The sequence below is a fragment of the Alosa sapidissima genome, chromosome 24, assembly GCF_018492685.1.
Source record: "Alosa sapidissima isolate fAloSap1 chromosome 24, fAloSap1.pri, whole genome shotgun sequence".
Taxonomy (NCBI): domain Eukaryota; kingdom Metazoa; phylum Chordata; class Actinopteri; order Clupeiformes; family Clupeidae; genus Alosa; species Alosa sapidissima.
This window is the reverse complement of record NC_055980.1, coordinates 276864-301644: the sequence shown is the minus strand read 5'-3', so window position 1 is coordinate 301644 and position 24781 is coordinate 276864. Positions and strand designations below refer to the sequence as shown.

General features: G+C 36.0%; 1 long non-coding RNA gene across 1 annotated transcript; it reads left to right on the top strand.

The window, feature by feature from the left end:
* The first annotated feature begins 7706 nt into the window (after window positions 1-7706).
* On the top strand, window positions 7707-8783 carry LOC121700401. Its single transcript, XR_006027221.1, has 2 exons — window positions 7707-7837; window positions 8073-8783. It is a non-coding gene; the product is annotated as an uncharacterized LOC121700401 (long non-coding RNA).
* Window positions 8784-24781: the final 15998 nt, after the last annotated feature.

Sequence of the window (24781 nt, the reverse complement as noted above, 5' to 3'; positions counted from 1 at the left end):
TCAAGGTATTAAAAGTGTACGTGTAATTACGAATGGATGTGTGTGGTTTGCAATTAGAATAAACAAGAAATAACATTTCTAATAATTTCCCATGATAAATTGCATAATATTTGCACCTTCATTACTTGTGAAGCTCACACCGTATTTCAAGTACACTAGTAGGGTGACCAGATGAGATTGGCTGAAATTCGGGACGCTTTTTTTTCTCGGGGGGGGGGGGGGGGGGGGGGGTGTAGGCCTACAGCTAATTTTCAAACCTGTACCAAAACACATTTTTATTCAAACATCATGTCTGCCTCAAAATACAACAGAGAAATCATGAACTCAAAATGTCATTGTGGGGAAAAAAACAAAAAAAAGCAATGACTGCGTAACAGCGCAAATCAGACCTTTCAGAATAAGGATAATAGCCTAACGCTAATAACAAGCCTTGCCAAAATTATGGGTCATTAAATAAGATTAAGTAGATTAAGATTATCAGTGCATATTCGCGCCTAATTATAGAACGTCAAAAAGAAACAAAGTAGCAGGGCTGCATCCAGACACTTAGCTGCCGTCGGGGGCTGCATGCAGTTGACTCAACCTCTCTGACAGTTTTTAATGTTTATAAGAAAATAACTACTCAGTATTCTGATTGAGTATAATTTTCGGGACAATTAGGGCAGGATTCGGGATTCGGGACAACTGCTTGGTTATCGGGACGTCTGGTCACCCTATACACTAGTGAAATGTAATACAACGTTGCCACCTAGCGTTCAGATGTAGGCTATTTAACATTAACGTGACATTGCTTGCTTATTCTTTCGTCAACTCCATGCTTTTAGGAAAACAATCTTTTTATCATAGTTCCCTCTTCAATGAGCGATTACCAGCTCGTTTTTGTAACAGAGATAGCTGTTTATTGTCCCTAGGTTTACAAAAACACTGATTCATATTAATACGTAGCCTATGGAGTGCTGCCGACCACTGTTCATTACGGCCCAGAATGCCTTGCATGTCTTTACAACAAAACAACACAGTAAAACCTAAATGCCCGTAAACACATGAATTTGCATACTTGTAAAATTTTTAATAATACTCTCCCATCATGATATTTAACAATAATGAAAGATTAAATTTGAATACCGTCAATGTGAAAATAACTGTCCTACATCAGCAATAAATAGCTAATGTTCTCCTTACCATTTCAGTTCATAAGCCCATACTATCCCATGGCAGAGCAAGGATTTCATGATTGGACAAGGTTGCCCGGAGACATTGTGCATACTTGGAAAGCATTGTGATGGATGTAACTGTAGATATGGAAGGTGATAGTTACAAAATACGGGTGGGTGGTTTGCCAAATGCTGGAAACTTTTGGAATGTTTTCTTTTTTTTTTAGCTTATGCACCCTCACATTGGAGTCCCAAGTTCAAATACAAAATTTGGTATCGATATGTGACAGTGTTCCTGAGATATGGACGACTTCCTGTTTCGGAGCTTCGCCGCCGATTTCGTTTGGCTGTGACGGGCAAACCCTTTCGAAAATCAAAAATCCTTCTGGTAACTTTTGTGAGGCTTGGTCCAGGGATAATGTACGTCAAGTTTCGTGCCGTTCGGACCAAATTTGTGACCTGTAAAAATTTAGTTTCGCTTTCTGTTCAATCCAATATGGCGGATGAACAACACGCTCACCTGACATCATCTTCGCGAGCAACGCGAGCAACACCGGTACTGACCGGATGTTTTAAAGTTGGAACGGTGTCTCTGCTATTGATGGCCAAACCCTTGAAAAAACTGTGCTGCAACTTAGATCATCTACCTGCTGTCTTGACGCTCTGCCTAAACTTCTTTAAAAGTGTTTTCAGCTGTTTGGCATTTGAGCTTTTGCAAATTGTGAACCGTTCTCACCTCAGGCATTTTCCTAGCAGCACTTAAGACTTTAGTTAACAAACCTCTCCTGTTGTGTTTGCTGTCAAATGTGACCGATTGACAATTATTTTCTCTCAAAAATATTGGTACCTTATTCTGACTACCATGAGGCGCCATGACTTAACACAGGGCATCTGAACACACAAAACATTTTTTTATAATTTTCATGACGATTTGAGTGTTTTATTTAACACCCATGTGTATTCCCGGTCTCAAATATGACCGGCCATTAGAAATGAATCTGTGAGAAAATGGTCAGTGTATAAAATTGGGTCCAGACACATACTTATTGATTAGATGGACTGTGTGCTTCTGTACATTAAAACACACACACAAACACACCCTCACTCCCCCTCTTTGCTTCTATGCCAGCCCCCACTGGAACCTTTCCCCAATAGAATCTTCCCCTTTCTGACTTGCATGAGCTCAGGTCAATGAGGCCTACAGGCCATAAACAGCAAATGGAAGTTCAATAGGTTATATCTATAGAACACACGTTCATACAAAGGTCTATCACACCATTAGATGATAATATATGTTCTACTATGGATTTATAACACGTTATAATGCAGCGGTCATTTCTGACCAGGAACACAAAAGTAAACATGAAACGAACATAACAGGAGGGTTAAAAAAAGAAACCTGGATTAATCTATACTTAACAATTACAGGCCTATTTCCAGCCTCCCCTTTATAGACAAGGTTATTGAAAAAGTAGTTTTCAATGACAACCTCCAGTCAGGCTTTCCTCAACATCATGCTGAAGGTCGTAAATGGCATTCACCTGAATGCAGACTCTGGTAAAATACGATACATACATTTAATAAATTGTCTACCTAGTAGACAAGGACTACTTTGTTTCTATCAGCACCTATGTATCAGAGAAAACCACCATGCCATATGGGGTTCCACAGGGATCTATTCTTGGGCCCCTTAACCTGTACCTGTTTAACCTGTACATGCTCCCTCTTGGCCAAATCTTTCAAGAGTACAAGGTAGCTTATCTATGCAGATGACACCCAGGTCTACCTTGCTCTCTCACCAAATGATGTTGGTCCCGTTGAGTCACTGGGCCAATCCCACAGACTTTGGTGCACATTCTAGTGAAATTCGTAAGGGCTTAGGGCTGTCCCAATGCCGCATTTCAAAAAGCGTGAGGGTTTGAGTATACACACTTACTGAGCCCCTTTCCTGCATTGGACTTCACCACAGGTAATTACCCACAGTTCAAAGCGTTGTGACGTTTACCGCGCAGACAAGGGAAATTCCGAAATTACAAAGGTAAACAACAGCACGACACTATAGACAAGGTTTGTGTCTAAGCAGGATTTAAAAACAAATCCATGCCTTCATATCATGCAGGGTTGATTATTGCAATACTCCTCACTGGCTTCCCCCAAAAGTCTATCAGACAGCTCCAACTAATACAAAATGCAGCAGCCAGAACAAAGAAAGGAGATTACCCCAATCATCAGGTCCTTGCACTGGCTCCAAGTTAGGTATATAAATTATTTAGTGTCATATAGACAATGTAGCACTTTAATTTAATTCTATAATAGAATTGAATTAAAGTGCTACATTGTCTATAAGACACTAAACAGCCTGGGCCTAACGTATATTGCAGACCAGGGGCGATTCTAGACCTACAGCTTTGCTGGGGCACAGGCCCCCAACTCCCAATACATTAAAAAAAATTGTTTAATTAACTGTGCGCGCAATATAAAATAAATCGCTAGCCTGATTTGGACCATCACATATCTCCCCTAGGTCACAGACGTCCTCCTCCATACTCTGAATAGTTTTACGTCTAGCCCCCATCATGTCCTCATCCGTTTCTTGCCTGTCTCTCTCCTCCTCCTCCTCCCCCTGCCTGGTACTGGACTGCCCAGCCTGTGCTCTTTCTCCCCTCTCTTCGACCTTCTCCTCCTCCTCCTCCTCTTCCAGCACTCTCTCCCTCAATTGTTGTAGCAGCCACTATCCAGCAACATCCAAACACATAGGCATAAGTAGGCCTATACTCACTGCATGAATTTAATAGGCTTTCCTACTAACACAAGGGAAGCTTATTTTTAGTCAAAATTGAGATATACTTCCCTCCCAGGCAAGGGTCTTATAGACATCCTGGCAATACTACAGTTCTTTGTAGCTTAAATAGCCTACTAAAGCCTTCATACTGACTTTTGGTGATAATTTGCAAATGTAGCCTATAATAATCTACACAGATGGCTACTCTGATTCTGTGTATATTATTATAGGCTACATTTGCCATTAAACCATTGATCAAATCACAGCACTGGCTATTACCAGCATAAATATATAATAATAAAGATTAATGTTACCGTTAATGTGGGCAAAATTATCATACCTCCCTCATCCTCCTCACTGTTCCTCTCCCTCTGCCTCTGTTCGGGAAGAATTTTCTGATGTCCATCTCTGAATAGTTTATCAGAAGGCTATGTTTAGTTTTACAGTAGGACCGCTTCACAAACAGTATAGGCTACTTTTACAGGACTCTCTACAGTATACGTGTAAATCCTTATTAATTGTCCGCATGTGTGCATGCAGCCTACGCATGGTGTGAGTGTGTGAGTGAGAGAGCACAAGCTGGTAAACTGTTGCTAAATTTAGGCTACAATAACGCTAAGCATTGAAAAACAGATGCTAGTTATGTGGGTAACACTCTCTAACAGCGATCAACTTGTAATTTTTTCTGTCAAACAAGTTGTGAATTTGTTGTAACATTAAACATGGGACGACTTACACTGTGCTCAAAGTGATGTAACGAGCTCCAGCGGATTCCACAGTGTGTGTGCAGTACAACGAAACACTCGGAAGAATCATGTGAACGATTTTCATTGGTTGTTGCGTTCAATCTTTTTTCAATCTCGTTCTATTTCCTGATTGGCTATTATGGCCCCTTTCTTTATTCCTTGTTTTTTTATTTTTTATTTATTGGCTGGTAAGTGACAGGCTCGAGCCATGATTAAAGCAGGCACGGAGATGCGCTCATGAATGCCGTTTCCAGCTAGAGCCGCGCTAGAATTTTACTGGGGCACTGGAGACTTTTACTAAGGCATGTGCCCCAGTGAATAAGGTCTAGTGACACCCCTGTTGCAGACATGTTTTCACAATATAAACATACCAGGTTTCTTAGATCTACTGACGCTGGTCTGCTGGTAGTGGCCAAGGTCAAAACTAGGTTGAAATGGCATTTAGCCATATGGTGCCCCCTGCTGGAACTCAGATGCCTAGAGATCAGATTTAAAAAATAAATTAAAAACTCTAATATTTTGTACTGCCTTTGATTAATCGGATGTCTTTTGGTTGAGTTATAAAGTGAATTTATTATTATTATTATTATTATTATTATTATTATTATTTTGTCTTTATAGTGCTGTTTATATTAGGCTACTGTTTACATTATTGTGGGCTACATATTAATCTTGTGTCATTAGCCTACATGTAAGCACATTAGATGACCACTGTGCATGATAATGCACCACCTTCTTTGTATACATTGCACTTTTTTGCACTTCTGATTAGACACAAACTGCATTTCGTTGTCTCTGTAGCCTACTTGTACTCCGCACAATGACAAAGTTTAAGCTAATCTAATCTAATGTGCTATAAATAAATGTACAAACTAGAGCCTCAGAATGTAGGCTTCTAAACAAAGGATGTATGTCATTAGGTTAATTTATGCCTATCAAATATTAGCCTAAATAATTAAATGTAGATACTTTTTAATAACTATAGTTGCCAATGAAACTATTTTAGCTTCCTTAGTTCTAACGTGTCAGCTGCATTTGGTGCCAAAAACTTGACGCTGTCATCAGACAACCAAGGAGGGAGACGTTGAATGAAAGATTATTTGAAGACGACACTGGTTAGATGCATCTCCTCCAAGGTTGAACTTATTTTTCAAAGCTGAGTTGACAGAGAAGGTGAAGAGAGATTACATTGGATCAGGGGCGCAGGAGATATTTTGAAAGTGAGGGGGACCAAATTGTGAACACAAACCCATAGTGAAATCAGATTTCCAGATATCGGATCGCCACCTCTGGCCCTCTTTCGACCATCATATTTTAAACTTGCCAGAATATTAAGATAATACCATTGATTGTTTTCAAAATATTGTTTGATTAAAATTGTCAAAACTGTGAGATGAGCACAATGCCAGATCTGCCCTCAGACCAGCTTCTTGCTATGTGCTATGTGCAATTCTACTAATTTTTTTAGATTTATTTTACACTACTTGGGCCAATGGTAGAATACTCTAAAAGCAACATGATGTTGATATTTTATGAAGCCATGAATGAATCATCATGCCTATGATCCAAACATAGACTACATGATCAAATAGCCTAGTTAGGCCTACAGTACCTAAATTGTCTGGTATAAACCAAATCAACTCTCCACTATGTGTCTGCAGTTAATATTTATGCAATGTTAGAACATGGTGGCTTAACAAGTTACCAGTCTAGAACACACAGACAATTGCAACAGAAAGTTGCCTTTATAATCAACTATTTGTTCCAACAGCATTTAAACAAAGCATTTATAAAATTGAAAAAAAAAAATATTACATAAGAAGTAAAATAAAATACTGTTACTGTAGTAACTGTACCACATTATCCCAAGCTTCAAAGAGCTCCCCATGTCTGTGACAGCCAGACGTGACACCGCTAAATTCTCAGCTTGTTTATACCCCACACTGAACGCGTAAGAAAGGCCCATCACTCTGGGGTGTGGTCACCTACTCTCTGGGATTTATGCACCAAGGTAACTGAAGTATCCAATTTGTGTCTTGAAATTATGTTTGAAATAAATGTCTTAGAACAAAAACTTTGGGTAGGCCTATATACTTTTATAGTTAGGCTAGTGAAAACGAGTTGATCAGTAGGCTAGTTGAGTTTGTTATCAATAAACATAACAGCTAATGTCATGTTGAGCAGGAGATAAATCCTCAAATTATGCCCGGGATTGATTCTATTTATAGCCGGACACAGGGCTCGAATTATCTTTTTGTCTTTAAGGGGGTCTCTCTATCTCATAAAAAGTTGACACACCCCGCGCATAGCCTAACAAGGCGATACAATGAAATAGCCTAGGCGCAAGTGGCACTTTTGCGCAGTACAGTATATGCGCACGGTAGGCCTAGGCTTTACCTTGACACAAGCATACAACAGACATAGATTTTTCATAGAAATTGATTACTTTTAATTCATTTCAACATATTATTGATTATAATAGTCCATATCTCAATTCAATTTCACAATACAAAGAAACAGACTAAACAATTTAGTCTGTGCCATTCTCAATTTCACAACGTAACTCATTTAAACCAGACCACCGTCTCAGATAGGCTATCCTCAGTGTCAAACACAATAATGCATGTAGTGTAACTTATACACAGGGGAAAAAGCACTAACTGGCAGAAATGAATAAAGCCAGCCAAACTATGTTCTAGTAGGCTAATGTGTTGAACCGTGGAAAATTAATAGACGAACAATTTTGGAGTTTGCACTGAGATATTGTCGGGTAGCCATTGAATATTCCGACATCAGAGATTGCTAACAGGTGTTTCAAAATAGCTGGGAACATTCCGGAGCTCTGAATGGCAGAGGATAGCTAGATCATCAGACAACACTATCATTGTAGGCTGCATTATGGGCCATAATGTATGGCTTTGTCAATCAACATAGAATAGGTAAAGCGCAAGTTCAACAGCAAACAGGACTTTTCAGCACGTATCAAACCACGTAGGCTAGCCCAATGAACGCCTATGTGTAACGGTGTTAATAAAGTGCTCCATATAGTTATTGTTAAATCCTGCTAAATGGGTCAAGACTTTTATTTTGGAATTATTCTGTACAGTAGTTGCATTGTGGGTGTCCTGCAGCAGAAGAGAAGTTAACTGCTGCAGGTAAGCTGGGCAAATGAGGGTCCGCATTAAAAGTCATTAAAAGTGTTATAAATTGTATTATATATGTCCTATATCTATTGTTAAAATCATTATGTATGTTCATCCACATAACTCGCGTTTCAGCGATGTTTTGTATTGTCTTGTAACTTTTATTTGGTTTTGTATTTTCGGTTGACCTTGAAGCACGATCGTATGGCTTTAGTGCAAATTTTAATATCACATTTATTTTGTTCAGGCGGACCAGATCTCACTGTCTTCCCTCATGTTATATTTCCTGACCCATGCAGGTAACCGATTGTATTTGTTGTTTTGATTTTATGTTTCGTGAATGTTTTATGTTTCACTCGTAGCATGGCTAGCATTCGCGAGCTAGAATGACTAGCCATTAACGTCTTTGTAGCGTTCTAAATGCAGTACCGCTGTATCACCACAAGAGTGGAGTGTTTACCTTTTTATGAGCGCTGTTTTGCGTGTTTACTAATGAAAATAGATGAAGTAGTGTTTGTATTTGTATGTGGTATATCGAATTCACTCTCTGATTGAATGTTTGCATATTCTACTGTTTATATTTATTTTATCATACTGGATGATCACCCCCATGTAAGAATATAATTAGATCTAATTAGAAATATAACAGATTTCAACAGATTAGATATATAAGTAGTTTACTCATACAGTTACATACATTTACACATTCACACTCATGTTTTTATGCCACATTATTCCCTTTTGGAATTTATTTTGTATTATTTTATTGACACACCTCACCTCATACTGGACCTGAAATGAAATAACCATATGCTTAGATACTTAGTGTAGTAGCCTAATAGAATTGTGTCTGAGAGCAGAAGAGAAGTTAACTGCTGCAGGCGGACCAGATCTCACTGTCTTCCCTCATGTTATATTTCCTGACCCATGCAGACCAATAAACCTGCTTCATCTACCATCATCATTTCCGAGTGTATCACCAGTAAAACACAACGCAAGTTACATATGCAAATAGACAAAACACTCACATCAAAGCAGGGTGACTTCTTCAGATTTGCGAGTGCTGTCAAATCGATACGGTTTGCTCATATAGTCTAGTGGTGTGGTGGTGAAGTGTCATGCTGCGTTCAAGAGCGTAGTGTAGGTCTACGTCCCGTAGTAGCCTATATTTTAATTTAACGTCTTTAATGGTCTTTAATGAGCGGTTGTTTAAGATTAAATTACAATGCCAGACACCTTCAGATATGAGAGACCCCCTCAGGTTTTTGACTTTGTTGCTTTCATGGGAGCCAGTCGTCACTCTATGGGAGCTCGGCTCCCTCTGGCTCCCACGTAATTCGAGCCCTGGCCGGACAAATAAAGGCAGGTTCCCATATTTGCCTATACCATACCAGCAATTGCCATCAGTCCACCAGCACTAGAAGACATTGCTTCGATTTAAGTCAATGAAATAACACCTCTTCTTAATATTTTATTATATTGTTGGTTGGATTAGGCCTAATAAAGTCGTTTTCCTACCATGGGTCTCCAACACACGTTCTCAAGCTCATTGTCTTGCCGCCCTTTTCGAGCTAATTGCCAGAGGCTGAAGCCTACTACATTTAATTGTTGCGTGACTCAAGGCATTCCAGCCTACGAATTTAATAAAAAGTAGCCTACTAAATCATGCATAATTAAACAATAACTCAATTTAGGCTACTTGGCTATGCAAAAAGGTTTCTATTACAGCACAACCCCTATTCAATGAATGGCTACCTTGTCTCGCAATAAACAGCGGTGGAAATCCCGACACTTTTTCAACGAAAAGCATCTCTAATGATGGTTGTTAGTAGACAAACTGGCTTCAGATATCCAACAGAGTGAATATGAGATTGTGCAGTCTTACAGTACTGTAGATGGCTGTGGTTAGTGATGTGATGCTGTTAATGGGGAGTTTTACATAGTTAGCGCAAACCCTATAGGTTATTATTTATTTAGCGTACAGTGGGCATCGCTTTCAAATGACCACTTCATTCGCGCATTACGCGGCGTGAAGCTTTAGTACCACTTTCAGCCACTGTGCGTCGCTCTGCCACTGTACATCGCTCTGCCTGCCGTCCCTTACATAATTGTTGCCGAGACTAATCCCAGCCTACGAATTCAATAACAAAATAAATCATGCATAATTAAACATTACCTTGATTTAGGCTACTTGGGTATGGCTTAAGGCTTGACTACATGAAAATCGAAATCGAAATTTGCTGTCTACATTATTGTCAGTGTTGGGGTTAACGCAACTACGCAAATCAAAACAGTGGTGTGATAATTGAGCCAGTAGAGAAATAACTGTTCAGAATTAATCTGTAGCCTTGGGTAGGCTTCTGCAGAAAACAATGTTGTTGCCGATTTAATACTATCTGGCGACGTTTTTAACAGGCTACGCAATAGAGGCTTAGACAACTATGACCCACGTTTTGGTTTCGTAAATTAATTTGCCCGACTTCTTGACTGCAATGTAGTCAATTGACTGCTTGACATGTCATTTTTATTTTTCTGTACAATAAACAATTACATCTGCTTTATGCCGCAGAATTACATTCATATTTGGCTGACTGTAGACGCGCCACTTCCCTCCCCATATTCCAAGATTAAGATAGTATGAAGTGCTTTTTGTATAGGCTACTATCATAAAAAAAATAGTTAAAACGAATAGCTATTTGCAATTTGACAAAACACTGGTCCTCATTTTGCGAATGCGAGGACTATATGAGCCTGTTGCATTTAGTTAGATGTCCGAGTCACGCATAATGTTTGAAAACCACTGGCTCGTAATCACAATAAGTTCACACACGACAGTTGGATAACCTACTTCATCATGTCCCCATGCCTACATTTTTGTGAGTAGCATAGAGATCGTTAAAAACAATAAAGTATGGCTCTCCGTTTGGGACATCGAAAACGTATATTTTTAATAGACTACTGTCGAAGATGCTGACTTGCAAAAGCCTCGGGATAACACGTTATCTCCACTCTCATCAGTCATGCCCCTTGATCAAAGTGGGGAATGAAATAAAAGTTTGAGAACCACTGGCTTAACAATTTACCTACAGTCCAGAACACAGAATCTGTTGCAATATTCTGATGATCGGCGATGATATCGACAAATGTTTGTTTTCCAAAGTAAGACTTTCACTTCACCATGCACCTTCGACAATACCTGGCCTACCTGGTATCATTACAAACATTATTCTGTGTCCTAAAACTGGCATATTTTATGGCATTGTGTCATGTAAGTTCGTTGCAAAATCTAGAGAAATGTGTGAGGTGGTCAGCGGGGGACAATTGAGACACACATTGGATTGTGTTATTACTTGAACATTCCACACTATCCACAGCTGTGGTAGGCCTATCAGGGGCAGGAGGATTACTGTCAGCGCAGGCTTTATATAAAATTCTTCAACAAAAGGCCTCGAATGTTGTCTTGTTTGTGGAGCACTTTGCTTCGCTTCTGTAATTTCGGCTTCATTGAAAATGAGGGCTTCCCTCAATGACCCTCCGAGAATAAATAAAGGTTGAATGAATGAATGAATGCAGGCTTGCCCAAAATAAAGGCATGTGGTTTGCGCAGCCTACAGTAAATAACAGACCCGCCAGAATGTGCGTTATGATGCTTTTTTACGAGCAAGATGTTTTTGGTACCCTACGCACACTGCATGTTCTTAAATAACAATGATCATCAGTAATATTCGACCATTAATTTGGGTAAATGGGCAAGCGTGACCACCTTGATTGGCTGATTGGCTGATGATTGTAACGCGGGCATGATTCCAAACACCTCCCTTACGATGACATAAGGGATAGGCCTATGGATTGATGCAGTAGCCTACCTTAGTTTGCAAAATTATTAAATTAATCTGTCACCATATCCCTAGGCTACGTTTGCAAAGAGGAGAACATTTTAATTTGATTCACAATGAAACGTTACATTTCATTTACATGTTAACAATGAGTAGTTTTGGTTGTTGTTGGTGGCGTTATTGCATCCCTTTTATGAATGCAAAATTGTTCCCTTGCGATTGGAAGCTCCTGTTGCGCATAGGCTATTTCAAAACATCGCAACGTAAAATGCCACAAAAAAGCTGTTTATGAATAGGTCTTAGTGAGTTAGGAGTCCTCTCGACTTAAGCTGTCCCAGACTTTGGTGCTACTTTTAGGTCTAAAATGCTTCGTGAATTACTTTTTGTGAAACAATTAGGAGTCCTAAAGTTAGGAGTGACACGCCCATTATTTTTAGGAGTTGCTCCTAAATTCGCCAGTTAGCACGTTTGCAAAAGAGAACATTTTAATTTGATTCACAATAATGTTACATTTAATTTACATGTTGACAATGATTAGCCTAGTTTTGGTTGTTGTTGGCGGCGGTATTGCATGTTAGTTATGCCTACAATGCAAAATTGCTTCCTCGCGATTGGAAGCTCCTGTAGCTGCATAGGATTTCAAAACCGCAGGTTTGTGAATAGGTCTGTGAGTAAGGAGTCCTCTTGACTTCTTTTAAGCTGTCAGAGGTGGGAAGGTGTGATTTTTTGGGGGAAGGGCCGGATTAACTGGGCACAATTGTCTGATGGCCCCCCTTCCCCCCAGCCAACGTGAATCGGGTGGTTAGTTAATAGGCCTATCGTGAAGATTTTTCCTGCCATCTAAAAGGCACGAGCGCATCTGTGAGGCCAAGCCTCACCAAGTAGCTTGTTTGTTTACAACTAACATTCCATTTAATTAAACTGCTTTATAGGCTATGCCGAAATAGTTTTCAACATTTTGAATATTAGTGTCGGGTGAATTGAAATGTTCTCAAAGTAGCCTTATGGCTGAAAGCTGCTTGGGACACCCACCCCCGTCAAGCAATATAACCATACAAACGTGCTTCCTGCACTCATTGTTTCAAAATGAGTAATTTTGGCTTTGTCAGAACTGAAGAGCTGTGGACGGCACGGCACGGTATGCCCAATGAAAATAAATTAACGCAATGCAACACAACACAACACAGACCCCGCTTCTCTCGCGTCAGTCACTGACATGAACGAAACACAGAACCCGCTTCTCTCACGGCAATCACTGACAGTAACCTAATAAATGCATGGGGAAAAACACTTCCCCATGACAAAGACATCGTAAAACACTGAAAGTTAATATTTTGTCACTAGCAACATTCATCTGTCCTTTGTCAAATGTATTATGTTCCAAGTACCCAAAGACATCTGTTTCGTTGGAAGGGCAAGGGGTAGCAACAGGGCAACACAGAGACAGGCCCGATGGCAGGGCTGTTATGAGAGTATTCAAATATGGGATATTCTACGGGAAAACATTAAAACGGCAAGACAGCGGGGAAAGTTGAAATACGTGATAAACACGGAAAAAGTTGGCCTGCATTGTTTCGGTCCCCGTGCACAGGGATTATTTGTCATACTATTAATCACATATGATTATTTGTGAAATTGTGCAAACAGGCGCAACACATTTGAAAAGGAAGGACTGGTAGCATGCGTGCTCACGGGAAAGATTGATTTAAGAACGTTATCACAAAGTGTGTGGTTGTGGCGCGGGCGGAAGACAATTGGCAGGGGAGGGTCATGTCTTTTTTAACAATTCTGTCGGAGGGTCATTGAACAATTTCTAGCAGGCAAGAGAGGGTCATGCAACTTCCAACTGAAGCACTCAAAATTGGCCCCTTCAATAAATAACGATCAGTCCCTAGATTGCTGCTGGGCTATATGTCTTGGTTCTGTTAACAACTCATTAGCCTATCTCGCAGTTGCATCCATTACAAACAAACATGCAATGTGAACGTCTGTGATTGGGGAGAGCACTAAATGCTCTACTGAATAAGCACAAAGTCAAACCTTTAAATGAAAAACACTCTTTAATAATCCAAAAAAATAAACCGCTAATGAAGTAAACTTGTGACCATCAAAAATCGTTTATCACTTGTAACTCCGTGATACCAGGACGTAACAGGAAGGCATTTGGCTGAGCAACGGAGGTTAATATGCTCCATGTTTTGTCCAAATGATGACTGTCTATCATCTTTGCACTCAGAGAAAACCGGAATGTTTCATTCGTCCCTGTTTCAATCGTCCCGGTTGTACCTACTCAAAACGCAGATAGAACCTTATTATTCTAAGGTAGCGAAATAGCGTTCAGCATGATTCATGCCCAATTAATTCCCCCTGTTAAAGTGTTCGCCTTTGTAGTTTGGTTTCGTGATGATAAACGGCTTATGGCCAAATATGTGAAAACGTTAAAATACAGTAGGCGATAAACCCGGAAAAAGTTGACAGTGATTTTTTCCTAATCACTTTGGAGGGTCATAGAAAAATGTATTGCTGGCGAGGGAGGGTCACGTCTTTTTGGACTAATGCTCCCAAAACTCCTCTGGTAGCCCCTTAAATAAATAACGAACAGTCCCTAATGAAGTAAACTTGTGACCATCAAAAATCGTTTATCGCCTGTAACTCCGTGATAACAGGACGTAACAGGAAAGCATTTGGCTGAGCAACGGAGGTTAATACTCTATATTTTGTCCAAATGATGTCTGTCTATCATCGTTGCACTCGGAGAAAACCAGAATGTTTGATTTGTCCTGCGTCTCTATGGCTGCAAACGGGATTCACTCGCAGTTAACCAAATATTTCTTTATTAGGGCAGGGCAGGCATATTTCTGGCTATTACATTATTTCTAAACCAGTCTGCTAAAGTCTGTAGTAAAGTCTGTGTAGGGTTTTCCAGGCTCCATTTCTTTTTACGAGACACCCTGCTCACTTGAGCCATCTACCGGTTGTTTGGGTTGTTGCAGCGTCTCACTGGAAAAATACAAATTAAAATGATCCCACGCGCGGACCGCGAGTGAAGCTGGCCAAGTCGAAGCACTGCCAACTGTATATAAGGCTTTTTTTCCTTATCAAAAGTGAGGGGGACGACGGCTGTCTCTTCAGCACTGCGTGGGACACATCCCCCACATCCCCCGTGCCTCCTGCGCCCCTGCATAGCACAATGGAGTAGTCGCTATGCAAAGCACTTGAAGCATTGTGCCAGTGTCACAGGTTCTAATCCTGCTTGGTGACGTGACCACCGCGGTCTCCCGTTATTTTTACCGGTGTCCGGTAGCCTATGCAATCGCGGATCGCGACATCGTGCCTGCGTGCGTGCGTGTGATCTCTTAAGAAGCCAATTGCGTGACTGTTTCTAACTGTTTGCTGTCTGTTTGTTGCACTGTTTACTGAGGGCACTCATATTAACCACTGATATCAATTGCAACAGCCAGAGAAATAAAAATCATTTTTTACGAGAAGGAGGGCCTTTGGTTTACAAACGCTATACGGCCAGCGTCACGAGACTGTCATAATTGATAGAACACTGAGCACTACATTAAAAAGCTCTCCCGTAGCACAATGGAGTAGTCGCTGTGAAGCATTGTGCCAGCGTCACAGGTTCTAATCCTGCTTGGTGACGTGACCACCGCGGTCTCCCGTTAATTTTACCGGTGTCCGGTAGCCTAGTCAGTGCGATCGCGAGATCGTGCGTGCATGCGTGCGTGCGTGCGATATCTTAAGAAATAAAAATATTTTTTTACGAGGACGGCCTTTGGCCTACACACGCTACGGCCAGCGTCACGAGACTGTCATAATGGATAGAACACCGAGCACTACATTAAGCAGCTCCCGTAGCACAATGGACTAGACGTCGCTGTGCAAAGCACTTGAAGCATTGTGCCAGCGTCACAGGTTCTAATCCTGCTTCATGACGTGACCCCCGCGGTCTCCCGTTAATTTTACTGGTGTCCGGTAGCCTAGTCAGTGCAATCGCGGATCGCGAAAGCGTGCGTGCGTGCGATCTCTTAAGAAGCCAATTGCATGACTGTTTCTAACTGTTTGCTGTCTGTTTGTTGCGCTGTTTACTGAGGGCACTCATATTAACCACTGATATCAATTGCAACAGCCAGAGAAATAAATATCATTTTTTACGAGGACTGCCTTAGGCCTACACACGCTACGGCCAGCATCACCAGACTGTCATAATGGATAGAACACCGAGCACTACATTAAACAGCGCTCCCGTAGCACAATGGAGTAGTCACTGTGCAAAGCACTTGAAGCATTGTGCCAGCGTCACAGGTTCTAATCCTGCTTGGTCACGTGACCACCGCGGTCTCCCGTTAATTTTACCGGTATCCGGTAGCCTAGTCAGTGCAATCGCGAGAGCGTGCGTGCGTGCGATCTCTTAAGAAGCCAATTGCGTGACTGTTTCTAACTGTTTGCTGTCTGTTTGTTGCGCTGTTTACTGAGGGCACTCATATTAACCACTGATATCAATTGCAACAGCCAGAGAAATAAAAATCATTTTTTTACGAGGACGGCCTTTGGCCTACACACGCTAAGGCCAGCGTCACGAGACCGTAATAATGGATAGAACACCGAGCACTACATTAAGCAGCGCTCCCGTAGCACAATGGACTAGACGTCGCTGTGCAAAGCAATTGAAGCATTGTGCCAGCGCCACAATGATATTATTTTTTATTTAACTTCTAGACATGTGAAATGCATGAACTATGGCAAAAAAAGTGAAAGAAATTTGGTTTGATTTTTTCGTACTTTTCAGATTTTCTTAGTTTTCATTTAAGGTCCGTGGTCAGGAAAAAAGACAGATTTTTGAAAAAAATCAAAATCTGTCAATTATTGTCCAAATTATTTTTATTTCACATCTAGACATGTGAAATGTATGAACTATGGCAAAAAAGTGAAAAAATAAATTGGTTTGATTTTTTTCGTACTTTTCAGATTTTCTTAGTTTTCATTTAAGGTCAGGAAAAAAGACAGATTTTTGAAAAAAATCAAAATCTGTCAATTATTGTCCAAATTATTTTTATTTCACATCTAGACATGTGAAATGTATGAACTATGGCAAAAAAGTGAAAAAAAAAATTGGTTTGATTTTTTCGTACTTTTCAGATTTTTTTAATTTTCTCTGTCAGGATGAGAGAAAGTTTTTTTTTTTACAAATTTCAAAATCTGTCAGATATTGTTCAAATTATTTTTTATTTCATGTCTAGACATGTGAAGTGCATGAACTATGGCAAAAAAAGTGAAAAAAAAATTGGTCTGATTTTTTCGTACTTTTCAGATTTTTTAAGTTTTCGCGGTCAGGATGAGAGAAAGTTTTTTTTTTACAAATTTCAAAATCTGTCAATTATTGTCCAAATTATATTTATATTTCACATCTAGACATGTGAAATGTATGAACTATGGCAAAAAAAGTGAAAGAAATTTGGTTTGATTTTTTCGTACTTTTCAGATTTTTTTAATTTTCGCGATCAGGATGAGAGAAAGTTTTTTTTCTTACAAATTTCAAAATCTGTCAGATATTGTTCAAATTATTTTTTATTTAATGTCTAGACATGTGAAATGTATGAACTATGGCAAAAAAAGTGAAAAAAAAATTGGTCTGATTTTTTCGTACTTTTCAGATTTTTTTAATTTTCTCTGTCAGGATGAGAGAAAGTTTTTTTTTTTACAAATTTCAAAATCTGTCAGATATTGTTCAAATTATTTTTTATTTCATGTCTAGACATGTGAAGTGTATGAACTATGGCAAAAAAAGTGAAAAAAAAATTGGTTTGATTTTGTCGTACTTTTCAGATTTTCTTAGTTTTCATTTAAGGTCCGTGGTCAGGAAAAAAGACAGATTTTTGAAAAATGTAAAAATCTGTCAATTATTGTCCAAATTATTTTTATTTCACATCTAGACATGTGAAATGTATGAACTATGGCAAAAAAAGTGAAAAAAAAATTGGTTTGTTTTTTTCGTACTTTTCAGATTTTCTTAGTTTTCATTTAAGGTCCGTGGTCAGGAAAAAAGACAGATTTTTGAAAAATGTAAAAATCTGTCAATTATTGTCCAAATTATTTTTATTTCACATCTAGACATGTGAAATGTATGAACTATGGCAAAAAAAGTGAAAAAAAAATTGGTCTGATTTTTTCGTACTTTTCAGATTTTTTAAGTTTTCGCGGTCAGGATGAGAGAAAGTTTTTTTTTACAAATTTCAAAATCTGTCAATTATTGTCCAAATTATATTTATATTTCACATCTAGACATGTGAAATGTATGAACTATGCCAAAAAAAGTGAAAGAAATTTGGTTTGATTTTTTCGTACTTTTCAGATTTTTTTAATTTTCGCGGTCAGGATGAGAGAAAGTTTTTTTTCTTACAAATTTCAAAATCTGTCAGATATTGTTCAAATTATTTTTTATTTAATGTCTAGACATGTGAAGTGCATGAACTATGGCAAAAAAAGTGAAAAAAAAATTGGTCTGATTTTTTCGTACTTTTCAGATTTTTTAAGTTTTCGCGGTCAGGATGAGAGAAAGTTTTTTTTTACAAATTTCAAAATCTGTCAATTATTGTCCAAATTATATTTATATTTCACATCTAGACATGTGAAATGTATGAACTATGGCAAAAAAAGTGAAAGAAATTTGGTTTGATTTTTTCGTACTTTTCAGATTTTTTTAATTTTCGCGGTCAGGATGAGAGAAAGTTTTTTTTCTTACAAATTTCAAAATCTGTCAGATATTGTTCAAATTATTTTTTATTTATTGTCTAGACATGTGAAGTGCATGAACTATGGCAAAAAAAGTGAAAAAAAAATTGGTCTGATTTTTTCGTACTTTTCAGATTTTTTTAATTTTCGCGGTCAGGATGAGAGAAAGTTTTTTTTTTACAAATTTCAAAATCTGTCAGATATTGTTCAAATTATTTTTTATTTCATGTCTAGACATATGAAGTGCATGAAATATGGCAAAAAAAGTGAAAAAAAAATTGGTTTGATTTTGTCGTACTTTTCAGATTTTCTGAGTTTTCATTTAAGGTCCGTGGTCAGGAAAAAAGACAGATTTTTGAAAAATGTAAAAATCTGTCAATTATTGTCCAAATTATTTTTATTTCACATCTAGACATGTGAAATGTATGAACTATGGCAAAAAAAGTGAAAAAAAAATTGGTCTGATTTTTTCGTACTTTTCAGATTTTTTAAGTTTTCGCGGTCAGGATGAGAGAGTTTTTTTTTACAAATTTCAAAATCTGTCAATTATTGTCCAAATTATATTTATATTTCACATCTAGACATGTGAAATGTATGAACTATGCCAAAAAAAGTGAAAGAAATTTGGTTTGATTTTTTCGTACTTTTCAGATTTTTTTAATTTTCGCGGTCAGGATGAGAGAAAGTTTTTTTTCTTACAAATTTCAAAATCTGTCAGATATTGTTCAAATTATTTTTTATTTAATGTCTAGACATGTGAAGTGCATGAACTATGGCAAAAAAAGTGAAAAAAAAATTGGTCTGATTTTTTCGTACTTTTCAGATTTTTTAAGTTTTCGCGGTCAGGATGAGAGAAAGTTTTTTTTTACAAATTTCAAAATCTGTCAATTATTGTCCAAATTATATTTATATTTCACATCTAGACATGTGAAATGTATGAACTATGCCAAAAAAAGTGAAAGAAATTTGGTTTGATTTTTTCGTACTTTTCAGATTTTTTTAATTTTCGCGGTCAGGATGAGAGAAAGTTTTTTTTCTTACAAATTTCAAAATCTGTCAGTTATTGTCCAAATTATTTTTATTTCACATCTAGACATGTGAAATGTATGAACTATGGCAAAAAAAGTGAAAAAAAAATTGGTCTGATTTTTTCGTACTTTTCAGATTTTTTTAATTTTCTCTGTCAGGATGAGAGAAAGTTTTTTTTTTTACAAATTTCAAAATCTGTCAGATATTGTTCAAATTATTTTTTATTTCATGTCTAGACATGTGAAGTGTATGAACTATGGCAAAAAAAGTGAAAAAAAAATTGGTTTGATTTTTTCGTACTTTTCAGATTTTCTTAGTTTTCATTTAAGGTCCGTGGTCAGGAAAAAAGACAGATTTTTGAAAAATGTAAAAATCTGTCAATTATTGTCCAAATTATTTTTATTTCACATCTAGACATGTGAAATGTATGAACTATGGCAAAAAAAGTGAAAAAAAAATTGGTCTGATTTTTTCGTACTTTTCAGATTTTTTTAGTTTTCGCGGTCAGGATGAGAGAAAGTTTTTTTTTTTACAAATTTCAAAATCTGTCAATTATTGTCCAAATTATTTTTATTTCACATCTAGACATGTGAAATGTATGAACTATGGCAAAAAAAGTGAAAAAAAAATTGGTCTGATTTTTTCGTAGTTTTCAGATTTTTTTAGTTTTCGCGGTCAGGATGAGAGAAAGTTTTTTTTTTACAAATTTCAAAATCTGTCAATTATTGTTCAAATTATTTTTATTTCACATCTAGACATGTGAAATGTATGAACTATGGCAAAAAAAGTGAAAAAAAAATTGGTCTGATTTTTTCGTACTTTTCAGATTTTTTAAGTTTTCGCGGTCAGGATGAGAGAAAGTTTTTTTTTACAAATTTCAAAATCTGTCAATTATTGTCCAAATTATATTTATATTTCACATCTAGACATGTGAAATGTATGAACTATGGCAAAAAAAGTGAAAAAAAAATTGGTCTGATTTTTTCGTACTTTTCAGATTTTTTTAATTTTCGCGGTCAGGATGAGAGAAAGTTTTTTTTTTTACAAATTTCAAAATCTGTCAGATATTGTTCAAATTATTTTTTATTTCACGTCTAGACATGTGAAGTGCATGAACTATGGCAAAAAAAGTGAAAAAAAAATTGGGTTGATTTTTTCGTACTTTTCAGATTTTTTTAATTTTCGTGGTCAGGATGAGAGAAAGTTTTTTTTTTTACAAATTTCAAAACCTGTCAGATATTGTTCAAATTATTTTTTATTTCACATCTAGACATGTGAAATGTATGAACTATGGCAAAAAAAGTGAAAGAAATTTGGTTTGATTTTTTCGTACTTTGCAGATTTTCTTAGTTTTCATTTAAGGTCCGTGGTCAGGAAAAAAGACAGATTTTTGAAAAATGTAAAAATCTGTCAATTATTGTCCAAATTATTTTTATTTCACATCTAGACATGTGAAATGTATGAACTATGGCAAAAAAAGTGAAAAAAAAATTGGTCTGATTTTTTCGTACTTTTCAGATTTTTTTAATTTTCGCGGTCAGGATGAGAGAAAGTTTTTTTTTTACAAATTTCAAAATCTGTCAGATATTGTTCAAATTATTTTTTATTTCATGTCTAGACATGTGAAGTGCATGAACTATGGCAAAAAAAGTGAAAAAAAAATTGGTCTGATTTTTTCGTACTTTTCAGATTTTTTAAGTTTTCGCGGTCAGGATGAGAGAAAGTTTTTTTTTTACAAATTTCAAAATCTGTCAATTATTGTCCAAATTATTTTTATTTCACATCTAGACATGTGAAATGTATGAAGTATGGCAAAAAAGTGAAAAAAAAATTGGTTTGATTTTTTCGTACTTTTCAGATTTTCTTAGTTTTCATTTAAGGTCCGTGGTCAGGAAAAAAGACAGATTTTTGAAAAATTTAAAAATCTGTCAATTATTGTCCAAATCATTTTTATTTCACATCTAGACATGTGAAATGTATGAACTCTGGCAAAAAAAGTGAAAAAAAATTGGTTTGATTTTTTCGTACTTTTCAGATTTTCTTAGTTTTCATTTAAGGTCCGTGGTCAGGAAAAAAGACAGATTTTTGAAAAATGTAAAAATCTGTCAATTATTGTCCAAATTATTTTTATTTCACATCTAGACATGTGAAATGTATGAACTATGGCAAAAAAAGTGAAAAAAAAATTGGTCTGATTTTTTCGTACTTTTCAGATTTTTTTAATTTTCGCGGTCAGGATGAGAGAGTTTTTTTTTTTACAAATTTCAAAATCTGTCAGATATTGTTCAAATTATTTTTTATTTCATGTCTAGACATGTGAAGTGTATGAACTATGGCAAAAAAAGTGAAAAAAAAATTGGTTTGATTTTTTCGTACTTTTCAGATTTTCTTAGTTTTCATTTAAGGTCCGTGGTCAGGAAAAAAGACAGATTTTTGAAAAATGTAAAAATCTGTCAATTATTGTCTAAATTATTTTTATTTCACATCTAGACATGTGAAATGTATGAACAATGGCAAAAAAAAGTGAAAAAAAAATTGGTCTGATTTTTTTCGTACTTTTCAGATTTTTTTAGTTTTCGCGGTCAGGATGAGAGAAAGTTTTTTTTTTACAAATTTCAAAATCTGTCAATTATTGTCCAAATTATTTTTATTTCACATCTAGACATGTGAAATGTATGAACTATGGCAAAAAAAGTGAAAAAAAAATTGGTCTGATTTTTTCGTACTTTTCAGATTTTTTTAATTTTCGCGGTCAGGATGAGAGAAAGTTTTTTTTTTTACAAATTTCAAAATCTGTCAGATATTGTTCAAATTATTTTTTATTTCACGTCTAGACATGTGAAGTGCATGAACTATGGCAAAAAAAGTGAAAAAAAAATTGGTTTGATTTTTTCGTACTTTTCAGATTTTTTTAATTTTCGCGGTCAGGATGAGAGAAAGTTTTTTTTTTTATTTCACATCTAGACATGTGAAATGTATGAAGTATGGCAAAAAAGTGAAAAAAATTGGTTTGATTTTTTCGTACTTTTCAGATTTTCTTAGTTTTCATTTAAGGTCCGTGGTCAGGAAAAAAGACAGATTTTTGAAAAATTTAAAAATCTGTCAATTATTGTCCAAATTATTTTTATTTCACATCTAGACATGTGAAATGTATGAACTATGGCAAAAAAAGTGAAAAAAAAATTGGTCTGATTTTTTCGTACTTTTCAGATTTTTTTAATTTTCGCGGTCAGGATGAGAGAAAGTTTTTTTTTTTACAAATTTCAAAACCTGTCAGATATTGTTCAAATTATTTTTTATTTCACATCTAGACATGTGAAATGTATGAACTATGGCAAAAAAAGTGAAAGAAATTTGGTATGATTTTTTCGTACTTTTCAGATTTTTTTAGTTTTCATTTAAGGTCCGTGGTCAGGAAAAAAGACAGATTTTTGAAAAATTTAAAAATCTGTCAATTATTGTCCAAATCATTTTTATTTCACATCTAGACATGTGAAATGTATGAACTCTGGCAAAAAAAGTGAAAAAAAATTGGTTTGATTTTTTCGTACTTTTCAGATTTTCTTAGTTTTCATTTAAGGTCCGTGGTCAGGAAAAAAGACAGATTTTTGAAAAATGTAAAAATCTGTCAATTATTGTCCAAATTATTTTTATTTCACATCTAGACATGTGAAATGTATGAAGTATGGCAAAAAAGTGAAAAAAAAATTGGTTTGAATTTTTCGTACTTTTCAGATTTTCTTAGTTTTCATTTAAGGTCCGTGGTCAGGAAAAAAGACAGATTTTTGAAAAATTTAAAAATCTGTCAATTATTGTCCAAATCATTTTTATTTCACATCTAGACATGTGAAATGTATGAACTCTGGCAAAAAAAGTGAAAAAAAATTGGTTTGATTTTTTCGTACTTTTCAGATTTTCTTAGTTTTCATTTAAGGTCCGTGGTCAGGAAAAAAGACAGATTTTTGAAAAATGTAAAAATCTGTCAATTATTGTCCAAATTATTTTTATTTCACATCTAGACATGTGAAATGTATGAACTATGGCAAAAAAAGTGAAAAAAAAATTGGTCTGATTTTTTCGTACTTTTCAGATTTTTTTAATTTTCGCGGTCAGGATGAGAGAGTTTTTTTTTTTACAAATTTCAAAATCTGTCAGATATTGTTCAAATTATTTTTTATTTCATGTCTAGACATGTGAAGTGTATGAACTATGGCAAAAAAAGTGAAAAAAAAATTGGTTTGATTTTTTCGTACTTTTCAGATTTTCTTAGTTTTCATTTAAGGTCCGTGGTCAGGAAAAAAGACAGATTTTTGAAAAATGTAACAATCTGTCAATTATTGTCTAAATTATTTTTATTTCACATCTAGACATGTGAAATTTATGAACAATGGCAAAAAAAGTGAAAAAAAAATTGGTCTGATTTTTTTCGTACTTTTCAGATTTTTTTAGTTTTCGCGGTCAGGATGAGAGAAAGTTTTTTTTTTACAAATTTCAAAATCTGTCAATTATTGTCCAAATTATTTTTATTTCACATCTAGACATGTGAAATGTATGAACTATGGCAAAAAAAGTGAAAAAAAAATTGGTCTGATTTTTTCGTACTTTTCAGATTTTTTTAATTTTCGCGGTCAGGATGAGAGAAAGTTTTTTTTTTTACAAATTTCAAAATCTGTCAGATATTGTTCAAATTATTTTTTATTTCACGTCTAGACATGTGAAGTGCATGAACTATGGCAAAAAAAGTGAAAAAAAAATTGGTTTGATTTTTTCGTACTTTTCAGATTTTTTTAATTTTCGCGGTCAGGATGAGAGAAAGTTTTTTTTTTTACAAATTTCAAAACCTGTCAGATATTGTTCAAATTATTTTTTATTTCACATCTAGACATGTGAAATGTATGAAGTATGGCAAAAAAGTGAAAAAAATTGGTTTGATTTTTTCGTACTTTTCAGATTTTCTTAGTTTTCATTTAAGGTCCGTGGTCAGGAAAAAAGACAGATTTTTGAAAAAATTAAAAATCTGTCAATTATTGTCCAAATCATTTTTATTTCACATCTAGACATGTGAAATGTATGAACTCTGGCAAAAAAAGTGAAAAAAAATTGGTTTGATTTTTTCGTACTTTTCAGATTTTCTTAGTTTTCATTTAAGGTCCGTGGTCAGGAAAAAAGACAGATTTTTGAAAAATGTAAAAATCTGTCAATTATTGTCCAAATTATTTTTATTTCACATCTAGACATGTGAAATGTATGAACTATGGCAAAAAAAGTGAAAAAAAAATTGGTCTGATTTTTTCGTACTTTTCAGATTTTTTTAATTTTCGCGGTCAGGATGAGAGAAAGTTTTTTTTTTTAC